At 39.1% G+C, this 22238-nt stretch overlaps 1 protein-coding gene and 1 long non-coding RNA gene across 4 annotated transcripts in view; one reads left to right on the forward strand and one right to left on the reverse strand.

Annotated features, from left to right (window-relative positions):
- The window catches only part of GRIN2A (glutamate ionotropic receptor NMDA type subunit 2A), a 164599-nt gene that overhangs the window by 39860 nt on the left and 102501 nt on the right, over nucleotides 1-22238 (forward strand). The window lies entirely within an intron of this gene.
- LOC146430853 (uncharacterized) lies at nucleotides 3073-5924 on the reverse strand. The gene is made up of 3 exons (XR_014855157.1): nucleotides 5837-5924; nucleotides 4031-4135; nucleotides 3073-3478 (listed from the first exon to the last, which is right to left on the reverse strand). It is a non-coding gene; the product is annotated as an uncharacterized LOC146430853 (long non-coding RNA).

Here is a 22238-nt window from a genome sequence, read left to right on the forward strand (position 1 = left end):
CCTAAGCTCTAAAAGCCCATGGGCTCTGGATATACCTAACATAATTTAAAAATTAAAATGTGTGAGGAGGTAAATGGATAAATAATCACAATCCCAAGCAGAACTCTCAATTTTTTGAAGCAAGTGCCGAGTATAATAGGAACCCAGCAACTGAAGTGTGTTAGTGTATTTGATTACTGAAGCACAAGGAAAATCCAATAATCTACTAGAATCTAATTCAGTGTTGTAAAGTTTTATTAGCTGCTAGTTTGAATATGATTGCAGTGAAATTAATAGCGGAAGATTTATAGTACCTTCTTTGCTCTGTTTATTATAGAAATGCTTTTCTGTCTTTTCATTGCTGAATATACTGCTTGAAATAATTTTTCTCTGAGTAGCCAGGATTGCTTTTTCTTGACGGTTGTATTTTGTAGCTTTGATAATGATCAGAAAACACTCAGAGAAGCTCCATTTAGTTCTGCAGTGCAGTACATGAGACACACTGAGATACAAAAAGCAGTTAATCAAATTTTAGTTCCCCCTTGGCCTTTTTATTATCTACAAAAGTATAAATGTGCTTCTTCAATATATTCATCATAATTTAATTTCTTTAGCCATTTAAGTAATTTTCTGTTCTTTAAGTGTCCTCCTTTTGTCTGACACTTCTGCCAGTGTTTTGAAATGGCAGACAGTTTTATAGGTGAAATTTTAGCGGTGCCTCACAGAGATCGTCTTGATTTGTTCCAAGTCTATAAAAAGTGGTACAAAATGATAATGGCTTTTTCCTACCTTTGGTACATTCTTTTATAGCTGGTTGAAAAACAGAAAGCTTCTTAAGTAAGAACTTCTCTCTGGCTGTCATTAATATTCAGATAATTCTATTTTTTTATGCCTTCAGTGACAGTTTTCTGATGGGACCACAAAATGGCTTGCAGTTGCTTACTACAACAATCCTCTTGCTATTGAATTACTCCAAGTTTTATGTTTTAATCTCACTGCTGGATTTGTCCTGGAGCTGTTGCCCAGCCTCTGCTGTTCTCTTCCTGCCCTGCAGATCTACAATCAGGTGCCCTGATTCGTGCAGTGGCAACACTTGGGATGAGGCTGTTGGCTCTTGGTCTCATGTTAAATGTCTACTTAAGTACTCCAATTTCCCAAAAGCCAGAGTTTACTCTTTACATAGTGTTGAGAAAGCGAGAGTTCCATCGCACATCTGTTGGCATGATAATCAATATGAACATTGGAGTCCTAGACCTCAAACAAAAGGCACATCTGTTCTCTCTATGGAACTTTTAAACATATCTCGTTGGCCATTCTGTAGACTTATCTCTGTCTTGTTGGCCAAAAAATATAATGAAGTCTATGAAAAAGTTTTAGTTACATAAATGTGAACAACTCTTTACTTGAAAAGGGCCACCTTCTAGCCCACAAGCTACATTGAAGCTTTTGTGACTGGGAATGCATCAAAAGGTCTTTGGTCGGAGATGAAGTTGAAAAAAAAGCTCCATTCTTAGGCTTATAGTCCTTAAAATAGGTAAGCAAATGATGAGACACCTGGCTAAAATCACTATAAAAATATTCTTGTTCTCTTAAGACTAGTGTAAAGAGCTTGTCCTAGCACTGAAAAAACATATGTGAATGAACATTTTGGATGTAGTGTAGGATTTGCTTTTGTCACAGGCTGCAGAAATATTGGCTGATGTAAATTCAGCTGACAGAAGTCAGATCACTGGATGGTCTTCCAGGACATTGTCCAACATGAGAACTCAATAATCAGCTGTCAAAATTCCTCCCAGTTCTACTAACTCAAAACGTTTGCAATTAATTTTAGAGAATTTATGTAAGTCTGTTTCCCAGTGCTGGTATTCCCATGATTCTGGAATGTTCTCATTTAATGTACAAGCTTGCAACCTGCCAAGGACTAATCTCTCTGCACCAAAGGTAACAACATCTGCCAGTATTTATATCAAGGAATAGGAGAAAATTCCACGTGTAGAGATGCAATAATTTTTGTTACAGAAAGGATCTCCTCATAATATTCTGAACCTGTTTCCTGCCTGGGCAGTAGAGGTGGGTGGTTAAGCTCATCCCCAGTTCTACCTTGTGGCGCTCTGCCACTGTGTTAATACTCAGTGCACGCTCTCAGTGATGAAATATGGAAACATTTTCATGGTACTTAGGAACAGGACATAGCAATAAAATTTGCTTTCTACTGTGCTGTCTTACTGCTGTCTCCTGAGCAGCATATGCCAGTGCTTTGCTTGTTTGTTTCATCACTGCCTGTGTGTCAGGCAAACAGGTTGTCACAGGTAAATCTGCAGATGGTTTTCTTAGCTTTGATCCAATTTGTCTAATTTGTAGGTTCCTTGTGACTTCCTGCTTCTCCCTGAACTGTGAGACATAGCAAGCAATGTTGGAGCCACATGAAAACACTACGCGGCTCATTTTCAGCTAAATTACCCCGAGCATGTAATTATAGCAATTAGTAAAACTCCCTCTGTCTTTCAGCATTCTCCAAAAAACACCCTCCTCATGCAAGTTAAGTAAAATGCCCTCGGTCAGTAGCTACACAGACAAGTCATTTAAGAATTGTCTTGATGGGACCAGGATAGGGTTTACTGCATGTAATAAAACAATGTATCAGTTTGGCAAAAGATGTGTAATGATACTGTTGTTTGGGATTTGCAACTGGAAAAAAAATAAACTTTCTTTTACAATTTTTTGAGTTATCCTTTTGCAGTGTCCTCATCCATTTCAATAATGAGGGAGTTCATAAATAGCACTGGAGAGCCTTCAGGATGTTACAGAAACTACTCTTCCAGAAGACAGGGGTACTTGTCTGCTTCATACCTTGAAATACGAAGATTTTTTTTGTTTGGACTTTTGTTTGTTAGTAGTTAATTCTGTTGTTGTTTGTTTGCTTATTTTGTTGTGGTTTTGGTTTGTTTTTTAAAGTTTTTATTTCAGATTTAATTTCATTTATCTACCAAAAGCAGAACACTTAAAATAGCTAAATATAAAAATCACTGGGTTTTAAATTGTGTAAGGAAACAAAATTTCTATTTATGGCTGATTCCATACTGCGGTGGGATCCTTCTTCCTTGTGGGGCTTAGCTGACAGTCCACATGGCTGTGTCAAAGTTCAGCACTGTTGAGAGCTGGGTCGATTTAACATTTCTGAGGAAAAGACCATTCTGTGCCCCAGGAAAAATCTGTCCAGCGCTGTAGAGAAAGCTGAGAACACCAAAAAATGCAGTCATGAAAATTACTTCAGTTCAAGACCTTGTGTTATTTTCAACATCATCTCCATCATGGCTTGGTTTAACTGGTTTATTTCTTTAAACTCTTTTGGACCAAATCTCTTAGCTGTGAGGTTTGTGATGGGCTGGTGAAGAGGGTGCTCCATGGCATTCTTCTGGGGTAAGTCAGAGATCTGGAAGTGTTGCAAGAGGTTACTGGATGGAGAACTTGTCGCTGCCTCTCATATTTGTGTCTCTGCCTAGGTATATATATAGAGATACAAGTTACTTCAAAGGGATTTAAAGCAGAGTTTAGTACTGCAGCAGGTTTCTTGCAAACTCCTGGCTTTCCTTGTGTGTCTTTGCATGAGATGATAGGGAGTGGGCAATTTTCTTCAGCAGGATATTTATATAGACGTGAGCTCTCGCAGCATGTACGCTCGTATATATTAGTTCCTTCTTTTTATAGACTGGTGATCTGAAATAGAAGTGACTGGCAAAGAGAAATGTCTTGAGGCACTTGAGCATCTTAACAGAATACAAAATAGTCCATTATATATATTTACCTACCTAACCAACAAACCTTCTTCACGAGTCCTCTCTGAGGTTTAAGTGGAATTGTTAATGAGTCACACTGGTTTTCTCTCTCCAGATTTTATTTACTGTATCACTGTTGCTTACATGTTTTCTCTAGGTGATCATTGCACAGCACAGCTCTTTTAGTATATCCAGTATGTCAAGAAGTGTTTATGTAATCTGCCAAGCAGTGTGTCATCCTGTGCACCTGGCCTGGTGTTTTTTACAAATCTCACCTTTTGAACTCGAGCTTGTAATAGAAATGTGCTGGTCTCTGAAGGTGCAGAGGTTCACTTCCCTCAGTGGCAGCAGAGGGATGGTCACTGTAGTGCACTTGTTACCTGGACTGTGGTATGGAATGTGAGCATGTGGTTTTTCTGCAGGGGGTTCTTTGTGTGGCTTAAAGAACCAGAACAGGCTATCAAGCAGAAAATAGAAGCAGCTACCCACATTAAAAACAAAAAATAGTTTGTTTAGCAGGTAGAAAAAAATCTTGCTGTGCTTTGTCTATGCAAAAAAGCCAATTGTGTGCAAGGAATTTGCTAAATCAAAATTTCTGTTTTGCGGAATAGTGAAGTTAAGATTCTGTGAATGTAAAACAAGCTTTTCTGCAGCAGTGCACTTGCTCCATAGTTGCTCCTATTCCAAAGTGCAGGCCTAAACCTGGGATTTGTTTAGTTAACAGGTTTCTTGTATGCTTGATTAGTAGTTTTCTAAGCATCTTGTTTATCCATAAATACTGTCTTTATTCCTTACATCCTTTGCATAATTTGAGGTACATGGAATCTGTCTGTACTAAAGTCCAGGATGGGATGGTGCATGTAGAAGCCTGACAGGTTAGGGATAAATAATTGCTAATGATTGAATTTATAATGCAGGTTGGAAACATTCTTGTTAATTTCTTTTTTTTTACAAATGAACCTATTTCTACAACTTTCATCATCTCCTTCTCTTTTTCCCTGCTCCATGGTTTGCCATGGTTTCTCTTTTCTCCAAGGATAAAGAAGTCACAGATTTCAAGAGTTTTCTCCTGACCTCTCCAGCTCAGCTCCTGAGCCACTCTGTGTTTTGATGTGTTTATTCAACCACATCTCTAAACAGCCTTATGACTCAGAAGAAATATATTGTGTAATTACATCTATGTGCCATAGGTGATTTAGAATACTTATCTAGGTGCATAACTGGCCAAAATATTTTATAAGCATCCTTCATCTCTTGTGCTGAGCTTCACTACAACGAGATAGAGAAGAAATATAAATGTCGTAATTAAGTCATTAAAACAATGAAATTCCTTACATTTATAAAATAGATAACTCAGTCAGCATCTGCTTTTGCAGCAAAGCTTGTCTTGCTGAACTGGTTGCATCACATATACAAGCCACACATGGTTTCCTTGCTACAAAAAGTATGAACATCTTTCCAAACCATCTTTTTTTTTTTTTTCTGATAATGTTGGTCTCTGAGGTAGCTGAATTGAACAGAAGTGAGGTACGTACACTGAAATAAAGCTGATACACCAGAATGCAGTTGTTAGATAAAACTTTCTGAAATGTTAAAATAAGAAGCATGTTGGAGTGGAGTTAAGTAAATTAATTCCAGGAATGAATGAATGATGGATAGCAGGAGAGCAATGAACTACTCCAAACACGCTTTCACAGCATCTAGAATGCCAAGTACCATTGATCAATAACCAGATCAGATTTATTGCCCTCATCTGGGCATGCTCAAGGACCTTTATGTCCTTCTTCAGTGGTGGGGCCAGAGCTGCCCCCCAGTGCTGCAGGTGAGACCTGCCCTGTGCTGCAGGGAGCAGCAGAATTGCCTCTTTCCCAGACTGCTTATCCTGTGTTTGACCCCAGGCTGTGGTTTGGCCTCCTGGCTGCCAGGACACACTGCTGACTCATGTGGAATCTGCTGCCAACCAGCACCCCCAGACCCCATTTTCTGGGTTCTTTTAGTTGTCTGTGTTCTGTGAAACCATATGGTGAATGTCTGACTGATCTGCTAAGAGCTCTCTCCTCTGCCCAGGCATGGCCACTCACCCTGGATGTCAGTGCAGCTTTGTTTGCCTGTGGATTGTTCCCTGACCTTGAATGAGAATTGTGCCTCTGCTGTCACCATGAATAGTTGTGAGGGGGAGCACACAACCTTTTCATCAGTGTACTTGACCACAGGCAGATGCTTCTTCAGTGTAAACCTTTGTGACCTCAGCAGGTCTCTGTCGTTTTGAATTCTGTTCACAGCGGCTGTTTTGGTCTGCTTTAAGGTCCTCTGTACCAAAATAATAGTAGGATCAAACTATTCAATAGCTGCAGTGTACTTGTCTTATCCAAATAAATGAGAAATGCACAGAGAGCAGTGCAAAGTGTGCATAGACGCTACTAGAAGTAATTATCAAGCGATTCTTGGTCCAAAGCCACCATAATTATTATTTTACTTCTTACTATTGGGAGTTAAGCTGTGTGTATTGTGCTGAGCAGATGGAAATTTTTGTTTTTTAAAAAAGGAACCTAATAACCACAGGAATTAGTCTTTAATGTCACCACCTACTGTGCCAAGTCCTCTGGCTTTGTTACCCGCATATCAGCCATTGAAAAAACTATTTTTAAAAATACAGAGTTATCCCAGGGCCATTTGCAGTCTGGTCAGAATCTGTCTGTGGCAAACTACAACTAAAATACTTGATAAAGTAAAGAATCCTTTAAATACGTGATCCCTTCTATTGTTGCTGTCCTCCTGGAAAGAGTTTCTGTTCTGAAATGTAGGTTTCCATGTAGGTCTGCAGCAAAGCTTTCCTGTTCAGAGTAATGGAATGACAAACCACTAGTGGAATGATGCTGTTGGGTTTTTTTAATGCAAATTTGCTGGTGTGATCTCTGCTAGAAGATCAAAACTAATCATGCTTTGTTTGATAAGCTGCAAATGTAGTGAACAGTCATAACTCTATGTTTTCTTACTTCAAAAAAAAATAGGTTGCCATTATAAATATACTTGACTGTGTTTTGAGGCTCATATTTATGAGATCAAGTCTTCAGGATAACATCAAGGTTTTGCTCAATTTTGTCACCTGACAGAGATGAGAGAGACCTTTCTATTGATGTGTCAGTTTGTGTGTGCAGGGCCAATGAAGGGGATGAGATGAAGGAAGTCAGGAAGGGAAGAGGGCAAAGTGTTCATTGACTCTGAACACTGAGCTCTGCTGACTGAAGTTTCCTTCCCGTGTGGACATAAGGAAGCTGTTTAGCTGTAGTGTTATCACCACAGTGGTAGAGTCCAACTTATTCCCAGCTTCTGCAGCAGCTCACAGCTTTTGGTTTTGGTAATAATTTTGAGCCAAGAAGGCTGAAAGGCTTCTAAAACAAGTCTGCTTTATTTCATGTCCACTTCTCACAAATCAGTGTGGTGGGTCATGGACTTCTGTACACTTTTGAACTAAGTCCAGCTGGTCCAGGAGAGCTGCTTCTATCAGGAAGCACTCTTCTGTTGACTTCAAAAATGGCTTATAAAACTGCAAATACTAGACAGATTTATGGATTATTAGCTTGCAACTGGAGGTATAACTCTGATATAAAACAAAAGTAGCATTGCCAAAAATCAAAATACATAGTAATAACTAACATAGGAGAAGAGTAATATTAAAATATTAAGCATTTATAGAGCTGCTCCCCAAAAATCCACTTCACACTTGTTAAACAAACTTGTAAATTAGAAACAGAAATAACTTAGTGATTAAACATTTATTATTAGAAAAAAATTTGCCTTTTTAAAAAGAAAATATCCCTAATTAGGCCTACTGTACATAGGATTTTCAGAGCCTTGTGTAATACATAAATCTTGCTGGAAGTGGAGCCTCTGGGATGTTTGCCCAGGCTACCTGGAAATCCTTGGTATATCCAATGAATTGTGCAGATGACCTGTTCCTATACATGAAAATAATCATGTTCTGATGTGTTAGGTTTCCTGTCCAGGTAGGTAACCTGTATAACACATGTACAAGTTTGTCTGGGAAACTCTAGAATATAATACCCTCTCCACATTGAAAAGCTACTGTAGAAAGGCCAGTGGGTATTGCCTCTTTTTGGTGAACTGGGAGATGACAGTGTCTCTCATTTCAAAGCTTGTTTTTCTGCCTGTTCGTAGTTAATTCTCACATTGTCTGAAATACATTAAAGATCTGTTCAAACAACAGCACAGATAAAAATGCAGAACAATTATAGGAACTACATATGCTACACAAATGTATGGTGTATAAACGTTATGTAAAGAAAGATATTAAATCTTGTGTTTTCAAGGAGTTCAAACAACGGTGAAATGTTGAAAGTTTCTTAAAAGTCAACACTGAAAGTGAAGTGATTTTTTATTCAGTAAGCCATTGTTGGGAAGAATACCCATAGCTATTAATTATACAGCAGTTCTAGTAACCTTGAAAGTTGTGTGTCATGTTTTTCTTTGGTTTTTTCCTTTTTTTTTTTTTTTTAAGGGGGAGGCTTTTCTTTCTCCTTATGACAGAAAGATAGAGAACATGGTTATCTCAGGAAAAAAAAGAAATGATTAGATAAGCATGATCAGAGATGAGGGAACACCCAAGGGACAACTTCACAAGCTTTTGCTCAGTCAACTGTGCAATGAAGTGCAACCTTGTGGAAGTAAAGACACCCGAGGGGCAGAGGCAAGGCATGTCCCAAAGTCTCTTAGTCTTCTCTAGGTGCAGCTTCATGCTAAAATACTTAAAAATTACTCTAGATGCAAACTGTGATTTGTTGCTGAACTTGCCAAAGCATATATCTTTGGCTTGAAATGAAATGCTTTTTTATTATAGCATAAAGATGCAAGCATGTACAATTAAGATTATTGAGTTTCATTACTCTGGCAAATGAAAGCAGGGAAGGACTGATCACTAGTCTGAGCTTTTTAGATCAAAGACCTTACAGGGATTCCTTTATAAGGTAAAAAATTAAATGGTTGCTTATAGAAGATGTCACATTTGATTTGAAATTACCTTTATTTCTAAAAATTAATTCTTACTAACATTTAAGGAGTTGCAGACTAGATCAAGTAATTTTTTTTTTTTTGTTAGTGATCACATAAACCCCCTCAAACTATTTTCTCATTAGGAAGCCTATTTATACTGCATATATTTAAATAAAAGGCATTGATATCATCTACCAGGCAAATGATTTGTTGAAACTTGGCTGGATTCTAGCAAATATATTTTTATACTGTTTGGGGAAGTGGGCAATGTGAATGTGACAGTGACTTGCAGAAGGGGTGGTTCAGTGAGTGCTGGTGGGATCAGGATGAGGCAAGTGTTTGATAGCTCTCGGGGATGCAAAGGCTGTTTGCTCGCTGCACTTTCTGTGTGGGCAGCGATCCCACAGTGAGTCCCTGCTTCTGTGCCAGTGTTGGGGGACCTTGGGGGAGCTTGCAAAAGAGTGGGAACGACTTGGCCTTATTGAAGTGGTGGGCAGTGATCCCACAGTCCGGAGCAGAACTGAGGAGCTTCAGCAAGTATCAAAAGTGCAAGTCCATCATCATGCAGCGATGTTGTTGCAGATAGCTGGTTATGACTGAGCAATTATAGGAGTTTTACACTGGATGTCACACTGAATCCAGCAGTCAGCCTCAAAAGGCAGGAAGTAGCCAGCTTGCCACTAGAACAGTCTCGACATTACCCAGGGAGCTCCAGAGGCTGCTCTGCACCTGGCGTCCCATGCGTGCCGAGGGGATGGAGCGCCTCGTGATGCTGCATGCTCACCTCATTGTGCATCGGTGCATTAGCCATTTCTGTGCAGACTTTATCTCTGCAGGCAGATGGTAGTTCAGCAATGTCAGAGAATTCGTTCGTTAATTGGTGCTGAGCCTTAGTTTAATGAAAAAATGAGCATTTAATGTTAATGTTATTTTCAAAACGAGTTAGATGCAGGTTTTCTCTACCTGTTTGAGATGTCATGGGCTGTTTGTATCTATATTCTGTATAGGTTTGGGATTTTGGAAAGGTTTAATAATTTTAATTGCATTTTATGTCTTCTGTTCCTGTATCCTGCATTGACTAATGCACCTAAAAAATAATTGGAGATACAACGAATGCTTGGGAAGTGGATCAGAAGCAGCATTCAGTCAGACATAGATGTCCATAACTGTTTGGTGGTTTTGTTCCAGACTTCCAGCAAAAAGATCTGCTTTTGCAGCTTCCGTCACAATTACAGTCTGATACACAGATGGAGCATACTGATTTCACTTTGTGTCGCAATGCTGTTGGTAACTATTTAAATTCCTGTGCTCTAAGCCTTTTAAAGGTTAAGAAAGATTTCACATGTACTTCTGTGGAGGAGTCAGTGTTTGCTCCAAGGGATGAACTGCCAAAGGGCATCCTTTGCTGTAAAATTCAATAAATCAGTATTAGAATGGCTGGCTCACTCTTACAATGGTTTGTATAGTTAGAGGTATTGCTTTGTTGTTCTATTATAGTTGGAGAAGATAAGAAAAGGGAGAAATTGCTTCTCATTGAGGTGATTACATAAAGTAGTTGCCCAATGGCTTTCATTAGACATTCTCACTTTTAACATTCGTGCAGGGGAGCACGTAAATGAAAACACAAGGAAAAGTTGTGTGAAGGCCAACAACAAAGGTGGGGTCCATTTTTACAGAGAGATTTCCTCTAGCAATGTCTTTTATGTTTGGTTAAAGAATTAGCAGCCATACCTTTTTCAAACACCTGCCCCTCTGTTCCATGTCATGTCTGATGAAAAGTTTTGGCAGCTTTTTTTCCTACATAATTTTTTAGACAGGTACTTGCTGTCTATAAAAACTTGCTGGCGAAAAACCTTCTAATTAAAATGTATCCTCTGTGCTGGTAATTTCAGAGCTGGCCTAGCCAATTCTGCTTTCAACAGATTTTGTATTTTCAGGCTCAAGATAGGCTGCCTAAGTCTTTGGCTTGTAGATAACTGTCATCTTAAAAATAAAACTGAGTATTTGAAATTCATATGAAGCTAGAATAGAAACAGCTTCTCCCCAAACTATGATTTGTACAAAACTTCATAGATAAAATTAAAGCAAATGCATGTTTGCTCGTTTGAGCTTGCTGACATGTTTCCCACATGGCGCCTGGTGTGTGCTCAAGGGAGAACATTTTCTGTGCTCCACTGTGGCTTGTGCTGTCACAGCTTTCCATCTCATGGTACAGCAGGAATTCAGGGACATGGGACAGAGATGGAGGTTGTATGGTACTTGATGTTGTATTTCTTCCTTGAAGTTTTCTGTAAAAAATGGGCAAATTGTTAAAATCTGTTCAGAGCCTGTTCAGAGTTGCAGTAAATCAGAGATAAACCCCTGCACACCAGCTGGGTTGCTGTTTATTTACCGGCACCAGGCTCTGCAGAAGCACCTTTCACACAAGCCCAGGTATGTAGTGCTGCTGCCAAATGGTAGAAAAAATTCACCTGATAGACATTGTGAGTTTTATTTTTGGCAGAAACAGTGGGACGATATCAATGTCCAGTGGCTCAGCATGTGTGACAGCAGCATTATATTTTGGTGTGTGTGAGTACCTAGGTCCCTGACCTACGCCATCTCTCATTGCTATACAAAAGTGACTGGAATATTGCTGTCCAGTGGCTGAAATTTGTGAATTACGGAGCATGAGCTTTGAAACGATATAGCTGTTAATGTCACTCTTTCTGTTGTCAGGCTCTACTTTGAATGTCGTTTTCTGGAAATGCTGGCCACTGAGAGGGCAAGTGTGTGCCTGTAAAACCACTGCCTGCCTGCTGGGTTCGCTTATATTGTGTGTTGAAGGTGCTGTGCCAACATTTCCATGAACTCTTTCAGCTTCTGAGGTAGATGTGCTGCCTGCAGCACCCTGCTGACTTCCCTCTTGGAATGGATTGATGTGGAAAATCAGGGGCATTACTGTGTAGGCAGACAAACCTCTAGGTACGTTTGCAAGTGATGCTCACTATTAGCTATCAGATCATTGTCTGCTTTAGATGCCAGTCAGCAGGAGAATATGAACTTGCTGGTATTAAAAAATACAGCATGGGTGAGGAGTGGGCATGGTACCTACTCAGATGAAATTTTTGGCAGATCCTGTGACCAAGCATCATGGTGACCACGTTACTTCTTGAGTATGAGAATCTCTCATGGTGGAAGGGAAGAGGTGGTTGTTCTGGGAAGGTCCATGAGCACAGTGAAGAGCTAAAAAAGTCAGGGCCCTTTTTTTGGAGCAATCCCCTGGGCAGGTGTAGCTGTTGGTGGAGAGGACAGAGCCAGGAGTGCCACTGAGGGTGCAGGAGCTGTGGAAACAGTGCTGGCAGCACCAAGCTCTTGTGGTTGAGCCCTCCCAGCAGCATTCAGAAATGCTTTACTGCAAAAGCTGCTTTTTCTTTCCTGGTTTGCAACCTGCTCTGGCAGTGTGTACAGCTCGAATAGCCAAATACACATTATCAGGAATTTCAGACAGAAGAAAATGAGCCCTTGCTGCATTCAGTTACCATTTCTGTAATGGACTGGCAAGATGTTGGAGCAGAGCCAGCTCTCTCTGCCAGAACAAACAACATTTCTGGGGCTGTGGAGCTATCCTGGCACTGTGTATTTAGTTAAGGGTTTAGCACTGGAAATGCATGAACAATTAAGACTTCATTTCCTAAATGGAGTGCATTTTGTGATTACAGAAGAGAACACACCGGCTGGGATTTAGTGTATTTGGGACTGAAACACGGTGTTACACTGTGAAACCTGCTGTTTACAGGAGAGCTGACTGAAGAAAAGACAAAGCAAAGTTTTCCCCATAATTGTACTTGCAAGAGTGAGATTTATCTATATCAAAGGAAGCTGCCTGATTTTGTAGCAAATGTAATTCAAAACACGCTTTCAAATTATATAGGTTATTGCCTCTGCTGTAGAGCAAGACAAAATGTTGCTGTAGAGATCATTTTATCTACTTTCATTTGTATTTATATATTATTTTTTGTCATACTCTTCGCTTACGTTTTTCTATGTAGAGATTTCCTTATACCTTCTAAAGTTAATAATTATGACATCAAGCAGTTATAGTGGTAGATGAAATACAAGATGGTAAATTTTAAGATGGAATGCATTTATCGCAATGAATTATTTATTTTAATTATATATTTATTTACTTTTGTGGCAAAACAAAGAAAGGTGAAAATAATTCTGAATACATTGAAGGCCTTTTTAGTTTTATTTCAGCTGTTTATGTGCAAATCTTTCACTGTTCTTTCTTGATTTTTATATTCCCTATAAACTGCTGCAGGGAATGGTGCATTACTGCTGCAGGTGACATTAGCCACAGCAGTGTGAACAGATGTGCCTGTCTCTAAAATTGTTTGGAAATCATTGTTATCCCTTGGCTATTCCCCCTGCCCCCTCCTATAGACTATAACTGTTTGGAGCTGCTGCAGATAGGAGCTGAGGTGGAGTATGTTTGGTTTCCAAGCAATTTATTATGCAAAATCTCAAGGTCTTAATCTTGCAAAAAGTGCAAGTCCTTTTGCTCTGGAGCAGTGCTCTGTAGATGGCAGCATTGATAGGCCTGACTTCGCTCTGCTCTCAAGTGAAGAGCAAAGAGTGGGTAACTGCAGGCGTGTTCTTTGCTTCTGTACACAAATATAGAAGTAGCTCTTGGTATTTTACTTACATAATAAATTGAAGTTGCTTCATAGTCCAGTGACTTAGGGCTCAGTTCCAGGCTATCTGAGTGTACATAGATGTTTTTTGATAATTTACACTTCCACTTTTAGTGGGATACATTTTTTTTTTCAACCTGTGCTTGTTAAGTTTTACTTGTGAAACTGGAAGCAGGTACTAACTAGATCAGATATTGGTTCTCTTATTTGGTTAGATACATAATATTTTGTGGCTAAAATGCCTTCAATTTAAGCCAGGTTCCCTAAATGCTCTAGATACTCCATGAACACAGGCATAACTATTCTATGTCCTGCTGAATTACTTTATACCTGGTGTCTTCTGGCACTGACACATCCTGTCTTTTTGGTGAGCAACAATGAAACTTATTCTAAAAGCCTGGACCTTCAAAGTGCTTCCCCTACCTTGATTGGGGTGTTTTTCTTGCTAGGGGTCAAATAAGCTTGATTAGGAAAAGAGAATTCCTACTTAGTCATGTAGAATATTAACACAAAAGCCACAGATTATATACTTTGAAACTATAGGTCTTTGCAGTAATTTTAGTTTTCTCTCTCCGTGTTGGTCTGCCCTGAACTGTGGCTTCTGTCTCTGCTGGTGCTTCATGAAGCAGCCACAGGACTTTTTTTAAGGGCATTAGGAAAGTCAGATTTGAAAGAAAGCTATAGCTTAAAATATGTTGACTAATTAAATAGATATTTACTTAAAAAGTCCATGACATTGTAAGTTGCATGGCACTGTGAGATGTCTTCTTTATGGAAGTCTTACTAACTTTTTCATTCCTCTTGAAATCCTCACTCAGGACTCTGCTTGGCTGTAATGTCAGTGGGGCATCCAGCATTTAGTGGTGGCAATGATGAACAGCTTCACTGCAGACTGAAGTCAGTCAATTTTCCTGTCCTCTGTAAGAAACAGTTGTATTCTTTAATGGCATCATCTGTTTCTGTCTATAGGGTAGGGAATCATGGTTTGTTGTTTTTGAGTCAGTCATCTGAGCACTGCTGTTTTCTTGGTATTATTTCTAAACTTAGTGGGGTCATCAAAAACTATAGCTGCCTCTGTTCTTTTGGATGCTTATAACTAAAAAGTTGCACCCTTAGGTGTGTGGTGGAAAAAATACAAATGATGAAAAGATAAAGCTAATTTTTTTCTAGTTTCAAGCTTCCAATTTTGCATCTGCTTCCAGTCACACAATTGTATTTTCAAGGGAGATCTTAATTATTGTGCATTGGCAGTTATACTTGCTCTGAAGTACCAGAGTGAGAATGCTAATGAAATAAGACTTAATGGAGTTGGAGGTATGAAAATGCTCAGAGTTTTATGATATAAAAATTGTCCCTTGGCTGTGTGTGCATTTGTGATTAGTTGGATTATTTTCCTCAGTAATTTCTGAATTTTGGCACATGAATTAAGATGTATAGGTCCTGATACCAGAACTGGGGACAGTATGCAAATCCTAAACTGTAGCTGGAAGTTAGATACTGTCAGTTCTCCAGGTCTGCAGTCTGGACTCTGGCTCAGTTTGAACATGACTGCATGTTGCTGAATACATTGCTTTTACCCCCTGGAAAACAAAGATGCCTCTGACCTTGCAGGGTACTGAGAATTAATTCCTGTGTTTCAGTAAATTGCTTGAAACTTGAGACAGAAGAGTGAAGAGATTGTCAGAAAGTTGAGAAGTATTAATTGTTATTGCCATATAAGCTTTAATTCTTTAATCACTGATGACTATGCTTAGAGCACTCCCTGAGAATGAAGTAGGAATGTTCATAGCTTGCTAGGATGTTAACATGCTGAACAGTCTGCTTATACCTCCATTTACAGCCTAGATATTTGCTTCAATTAAGCATAAACTTGTTTTGATGGCTTTTCAATCAATGAGACAAAATAAAGATATGAAGGTAAAATCAATAGAGTAGCAGCTGCTGTGCCCCAGCACCACAGAATGGACTGAGCAGCAGTGATGTAGAGATTAAAAATGAAAAGCCTCTTCACATATGTAGAATTCACTGCTACAAAAGGTGTTAATGAACTTGTACTAAATAATAAAACAGGACTTAGGGTTCATCCTTGTACTGCTTTGATGCCTACATGGGCTTTCTGACAGTAATTTTGAGGAAAGATTTAACTTAGAGTGACTTTTTTTTTTTCTTTTCTTTTTTTTCTTCCAAATTAGATTTAACATGATTTGGTAAGTCATAATATCTTCCAGTTCAGAGCAGATATTGGATGGATACTTCATTTGCTGTTCCATTTCTATCAACTGCAATGAAGTCATATTATAGACTCTGCTTAGTTTCTGCTGTTAGTTTCTGCATTATGCAAACTACTAAAAAGCCATATGAATTAGGGAAGAACCTTTTATGCACAGCTGAAGTGACATAAATGCACAGTCTAAAAATAAATGAACTTCAGTTGCCTATTGTCATGTTAACTTTTAATTTTTACATGCTAAAGTCTGAAATGTTTTATTAATTGTAATAAGCCCTGTTTTTTATGGGTCTCTGTCCATTTTAGTTTGCATAAGCCTTCCTGACTTGTGGAGCAAAGGTCTTTTCAGGTGATACCATATATGCTGATGCAGAAATTCACACTCCTGGCTTTTTCCTTTGACGTTCCATATTAGTTCAAGTAAATTTTGGAACATAAGTTGGGATCTGGATTTGTCTTAAAAATGAAGTAGCATCACTCACTCTGCCATCTGAAATCCTGAAATGAGCAGGTTACAGAGGAGGCATTAACAGGCCAGGTTTTCTCATCCAGCCTTGTGTGTTCTCCTGAAATCTGACCTGCAAGGCCCTTTTGTAAATTTAGCGATATAATAGTACCTTTGAGACCATTGTCTTGGACCTTGAGTCTCATGGCAAGAGCTGCTCAGCCCAAGGGATTAGGTGCTTGGAAGTACATTGAGATCTTCAGAATTTTATGGTGGAAAGTTCTGGTTAAATTGGTCATCAATGAAGATCTTTTTATGTTTTGTCCAATGAGCTTGTGACTGCCTTTTTCTAAGACAGTTTTTATAGTGTGGCTGAAGCATTTTAAGTAAGGTTATAGGCCTTCTTAAAGTAAGTGTTGCTCCTTCTAAATACCTTACATGATTTTAAGGCAAAAGAAGAACCTGCTAATATTAGCACAACTAATTACTTAAATCAATTAGCATGGGATTTCCTAAAATAGCAAATTACATGAGCGTGATTAGTACTTCTTTCTTTAGGCACTGACAGCTTTCTGCCATTGTTTCCTCAGTGCTGGATCAGTGTTCTGCATAAAAATGAAGAGGTTTTCACTCTGGTGATGCCTGTGCTCTGTGGTGTGAGGGAGGTGCAGTGGCTGTGGATCACCTGTGTTCCATGGGGCAGCCTGGCTTTCACAGTGCCAGTTTGTCTCTCCTGAGATGGACTTACATTATCTCTTTTTTTCATAGTTCCTTTCTTATCTTTCTGCTCTGATCACGTTTTACATCAAACTTGTTATTTGAGGTATTTTACCATCCCAGTCATTCAATGAACTGCAGTGGACACCAAGACCAGGAGGCATTTCTCCAAGTGACAGACCATTAGAATCTGGATCTAGATTTTTAGCTCAATACTAGTCTTTTGAGTCACTGCTTGATCTTGAAATATGGCTTAAAATAGCTATCAAATGAGGAACAAGACAGTAAATGTAGATATTTAAAGCTTCTTTGACATGGAGAAGAAAGGAAATTGGGGCTCTTCGAAGGCGTGTCACTTAGTGTGACACATTTTCCTTGGCTAAGTGTGACACAGAAGGGTTGCTGAAGCCCCAGTGGTAGACTAGGCAGTGACAGGGCATGTGAACACCCTGACAGAAGCAAAGGTTTTGTCCATCTGTTTATTGCTGTCTGTAAAAAAAATTGGAAAATTACAGATTTTTGCACTTGATAGGGAAATTGGTATGAGAGAAGCTAAATTTTCATCTGTGCTGATATCACTCATTGTCACAGCGCACAGGAGAACTTTTATGCCAGAAGGAGCTAGACACAGCCATTTCTCAGACTACACATCTTCTCTCAATATAAAATGATGCATGAAAATGTTATATCTTGATAATAGACTCTACTTCAATGTGAAATGTGTCCTTGGAGCTCATTTTTATGGTGTTGCACTCTTTTTTTGCAAGAAATCCTTTTGTAAAATAGCTCAGACTTCCATTAGTGCTCCTGAACCTTCTCTTCTGGAACAATTTTTGTCACACATTAAGCATGACTTCAGTGGGATGACAGAGATGAGATGTGGGATACCTTTACTTTTAAGTACATGCCATAACACACTGACTTGAGTTTAGATGCTAGCTTGAGTTTAAGCTGTTTTATATCCTGAGCACTACTTATTGGCATCTGAGGGGAAAAAAAACCCCACTGAAATAAGCACTTTTCCATTTGAACTAATTTAGGAGGGCAGGCATTGCCATGCATATTCCACAGCACAGTAAGTTGAAGGATTTTGTGTGGGTTTCTGTGAAGGTCTCAGTCTTCCATGTGTCCTTTAGAACAAATCCTCTAAAAATTATATCTTGCAAGGAAGGGATAATTTAATGTGATTTAATGAGTTGATCATGGTGAATATGTTTAGTTGTTAAGTTTTTATCCTCTCTTTCTGTTTAGTAGGACAGCAGTAATGCTCCTTATGGGTTGTCACAGAAGCTGCTGAAGTTCATTTGGTTTAAAAGGTCTCATTTTATTTTGCTTTCTTTGGCTACATCCTTGATGGCCATACTCAAGACTAAGACTCTAATTAGTTTGTCAAATTGAAGTTCTCATTACTCATAGCAACGCAAAGAAGTAGATCAGGGTTTGCATGACCTGACAAATGTGTTAATTATATCTTCATCAAAATAATTAAACTTGTGGTGGGTACTTCTTGCGAGGAAATGGGCAGTTGAGTTGATAAGTGTCTTAGCTTGCAGATTGCATGGAGTAACTCAGAAAGAACAGAGCACCTCTGAGGATTGAAGGTGCTGAGGTTTTGATCTTGCTCTTGTTCTGGACCCTCCCAGCACCACAGAGGTGATTTAGCTAGCCTCTGTGGTTTGGTGTGCGTGCAACAGCATGTTTGAGCACGGAGATGGGCAGGAAACAGTGACACAGGGCCTGGATTATCTCTTGCTGGTGACTCCAGACCACTCTTCAGTGAGCAATTGCTCTACAGGGCTGGATAACAAAACACTTCTTAGTGTCACTATTCGCCTTTCACATCAGTGAGCCCTGAGAAGACTCCTACTACAGAGCTGACACTGCTGAATCGCTTCCAATTAGAGCTGATATGATGTTAATTAGCCTGATGCTGCTTGGTAAGCTGTTTAGCACTTTTGTCTCACCTCTAATATGTGCTAAGGGAACTGTGGCTTTACTTTGAGTGAGCCAGTGAGTTTCTGGAAGTAGTAGAATTGCCTTGAGGGACTTAGTCTGTTTATGTGAGGACTGATTTCAGAAGGGCAGGATTTCTCCTCCTTGGATATTTTGTTTGTGAAGCCCTGTGATCCATAGCAAAATGATCCATTGTTTATAATCTAAGTGGAAATTCTCAGTGAAATTGTTCACAAAACACTTACATATTTACCTATGTGTTTAATCTAGAAAAAAATGAATATGCAACTCTGCGTGCAAAGCAGCTGAATTAATGATGTTTTCATTCCACATTTCCTGTGCTTTTAGCTATGTGAGTTCAATATAGCTTTAATTGCTATGTGTGTTTTGCATATATTCCTTCTTATGGAGATGGTGGGTATTTTGGAGTTGATGATGTTGTTACCTACTGAAGAAATGTCAAGTGCCTTGAATATTAAATCTGTACATGGTGCAGAGTTTTAAGGCAAATAAATTACCAGGTGCTTGATCGGTGTTCTGTCAATTTTAAAGCGGTATTGTGTGGCCTAAACAAAATCATAAGATTATTCCAAACAGAGAGCACCTGCTCATTCACATATGATCCCCTAGAATGAAGCTAGGAAAATAATATCCTACCATGTGAACCTGCTCTCTGAAACTGGACTGATACATTGACACGCTTTGCCTCAGTGAAGAAAAGAAACGAACTTGAATTCCAGCTGTGTCTATTAAAAATGAAAGTTTCCTTATCCTCAGCTATGATTTAATAAGTATATATTTTTATGTTCCCTGTATGTAATGGCCAATAGCTATTCCATATCTTTAGCATGCGAGATGTGGTTTTTATGCTTTTATAGAGGTACTGTTAACAAGGAAGCTTCAGTAGTTCCCATTTGATTCATCTTCCTGGGGAAGTGTTTGGCAGTACTGTGTGCTCAACCTTCTGAAATGGCGCTGGGCTTTTGCTTAGAAGCTCAGATAGACTTGCACACAGTGCAGAAACCTCATATGATGTGTCAGCCTTGGATTCTAAAATCCATACATTTTTGTATGGATTTTAGAAAGCTGTACATGTCAGAGGAAATGTGGTTCAAATATTTGAAAGCTCTTTGTGGTCATCAGCCAAATCAGTAATATGGTATTTTTAATAGATTCCTGTATAAAATCAAGGAGTCCCAGCTGGTTTGTTAATTCTTAACAGTTTGTATATTTTCATGTAATTGGAAAAAGTTTGGTACCATGTTAATGGAAATGGCTCAGTAACTATGTGTGGAAACAGCATCCTCAACTAAACACAGAGTGCAATGAATGTGGTGGTTTCTATTTAATTAACTTTAAAATGTCTTTCCCTCAAGGGAGCTGTGCAAGAACCAATAAAAAGATATACTTGATAGATTAATAGAGCTCATGAATTTTGAATTAAAAGACATTGATCCTAAGGTGCCTTTTTTCTTAAAAACCTTTAATAAATGCTCAGGAATGGTTTGGTAGCACTGACAAAGTAATTTGGTCAGTTTATGCTCAGTGGTATTTTTGTTTGGTTTGACATGTCCCTTAGTTTAGGTCTGTCCCAGACAGCCTTGTGAAAATGAGAACCGACATTTGACATGACCATACTGATAACTATGATGACCATAATAAAACAATTATTTTGGCATTCCCTCTTTTCACTAAAAAAATATTACTAATAAAAAAACCTACTTTAAAATCTTACAGAAAAATATGGCCTACTCTTCATCAGTTTAAGAGTATAGTTTACACAATCATTGATGGTGCTGATTAAAATTTTTGAATTGCAGGAATCCTGGAGAAGAAGCAGCTGTAATCATTTATTGCCTGTTGTGGTGACACTGTGCATTTGAACCCTTTCCCTCATGCTTCTGAAAATGTCCAAATAGGATGTTTGTTTCTGTTTTGTAAGAGCTAAATTTTAAAAAATTCCATGGTCTCTTTGATTTTGAGAAAATGGAAGACTCCAGTTGATGAGGGTGCAATCAAAACTTCTCCCTGAGCTCCAGTCCTGGTAATGTTGGCCTGGCAGCTGCCTTGATTGCTGGCTGTGCATGGTACTGAAAGCTGATGCATTTCTACGTGGAGATCTCATCAGAAAAGCATCAGGAAGTCAGGAAAACAGTCTAAAAGGCATTACTCTTGAACATTTGGGAGTCTGCAGCTAAAACACAAACACTCTAAAACTTAGTGGTGTGGTAACAGCTAAATGTGCTGCAGGCCTGGCACACCTGTGTTGGAGATGGACTCAGCCTTGAAACTCTGTTAAAGGGGAAGCCTTTGCACCAGGGAATGCTGACTTCTCCTGGCAGGTCTGATGGTGCCTGCTGTAAAGAGCCATCCAGCCTGGTGCACAGAATGGTGAGAAAATGTGGCTCCTCAGGGAACTATCCTTTTCAAGTGATCTTTATTGGCTGGACAATCCTCTAACCGGTGTGGCAGTTTTTAGTAGCAGAGTTGAAAGTGAGATTTGTATAATATCAAGTCACATCAGACTCTCCTTGTCAGACAAAGCTGGGGAAGGCTCCAGCATGACAGGTGTTGCAGAGATTTTATCAGGTTCTCAGTATTAAGTAAGTTGGCATTTGCTGGTAGGGAGAGACAAGCAATAAATAAAGATAGTGAATGCCCAGAGATATTCTGATCAAATTCAAATGAAGTGAGCAGTATTTGCTAACTGCAGATACTGAATGGCAAGGGAGGGAATGTGTTTTAATCTCCCCTTTTCACTCAGGCGAGGCTCAGCATGTTTCCTGCTGCTGAGTATCAAACATCTGAGTGGAGCCTGGAGAGCAGGAGCTGTGGGTCCTGTGGGCACCTTGTGCAGTGAGGCTGGGAAGTGCTCAGCTCTCCATCGCTGTGCTCACAGGGACAGGCAAAGCTGAGAGCAGCACAGAGAGGGCACAGCAGGGAAGCAGGAAATGGGATTGGAATGCAAAAGGCTCCTTCTGATATTTTACATAAGAAATATTGTCTGGTTTTCATCTGTTTGCAACCCGAGCTTGTGTCTCTTCAGTGCATTGGGGAATTTTTGTGAGAACTTATTAATGGTATGCAAATTGAGTAAAAGGCAGGGTTTTTTTTTTTATTTGTTTTTGTGTTTTGTTTGTTGTTTTGTTTTTTCCCATTTAATGCTTGAGTGAGTTTGGATGTAATTTCTCTTTCAGTCCCATTATTCTTCTGTTACATATTAAGAAGTTTCTGATTGTTGTATTCTGGAGGTTTGCCACAATAGATTCATTTCAGTGTCTCCAAGACTTTTTAATTACAGTAGGACTTTCAGATACCTTTTATTAAAGCACGTAGACCCCCCTTTTTTCCCCCCTCCTTTTTGTGAATTAATTCTTATCTTTCTGGAGACAATTAAATGTGTAATTAGCAGAACTTGGCTTACAGGCACTCTGTAAGAACTGTGCACCAGAATG

The sequence above is a fragment of the Lichenostomus cassidix genome, chromosome 14 (genome assembly GCF_008360975.1).
Source record: "Lichenostomus cassidix isolate B80296 chromosome 14, HeHo_3.0, whole genome shotgun sequence".
Taxonomy (NCBI): Eukaryota; Metazoa; Chordata; class Aves; order Passeriformes; family Meliphagidae; genus Lichenostomus; species Lichenostomus cassidix.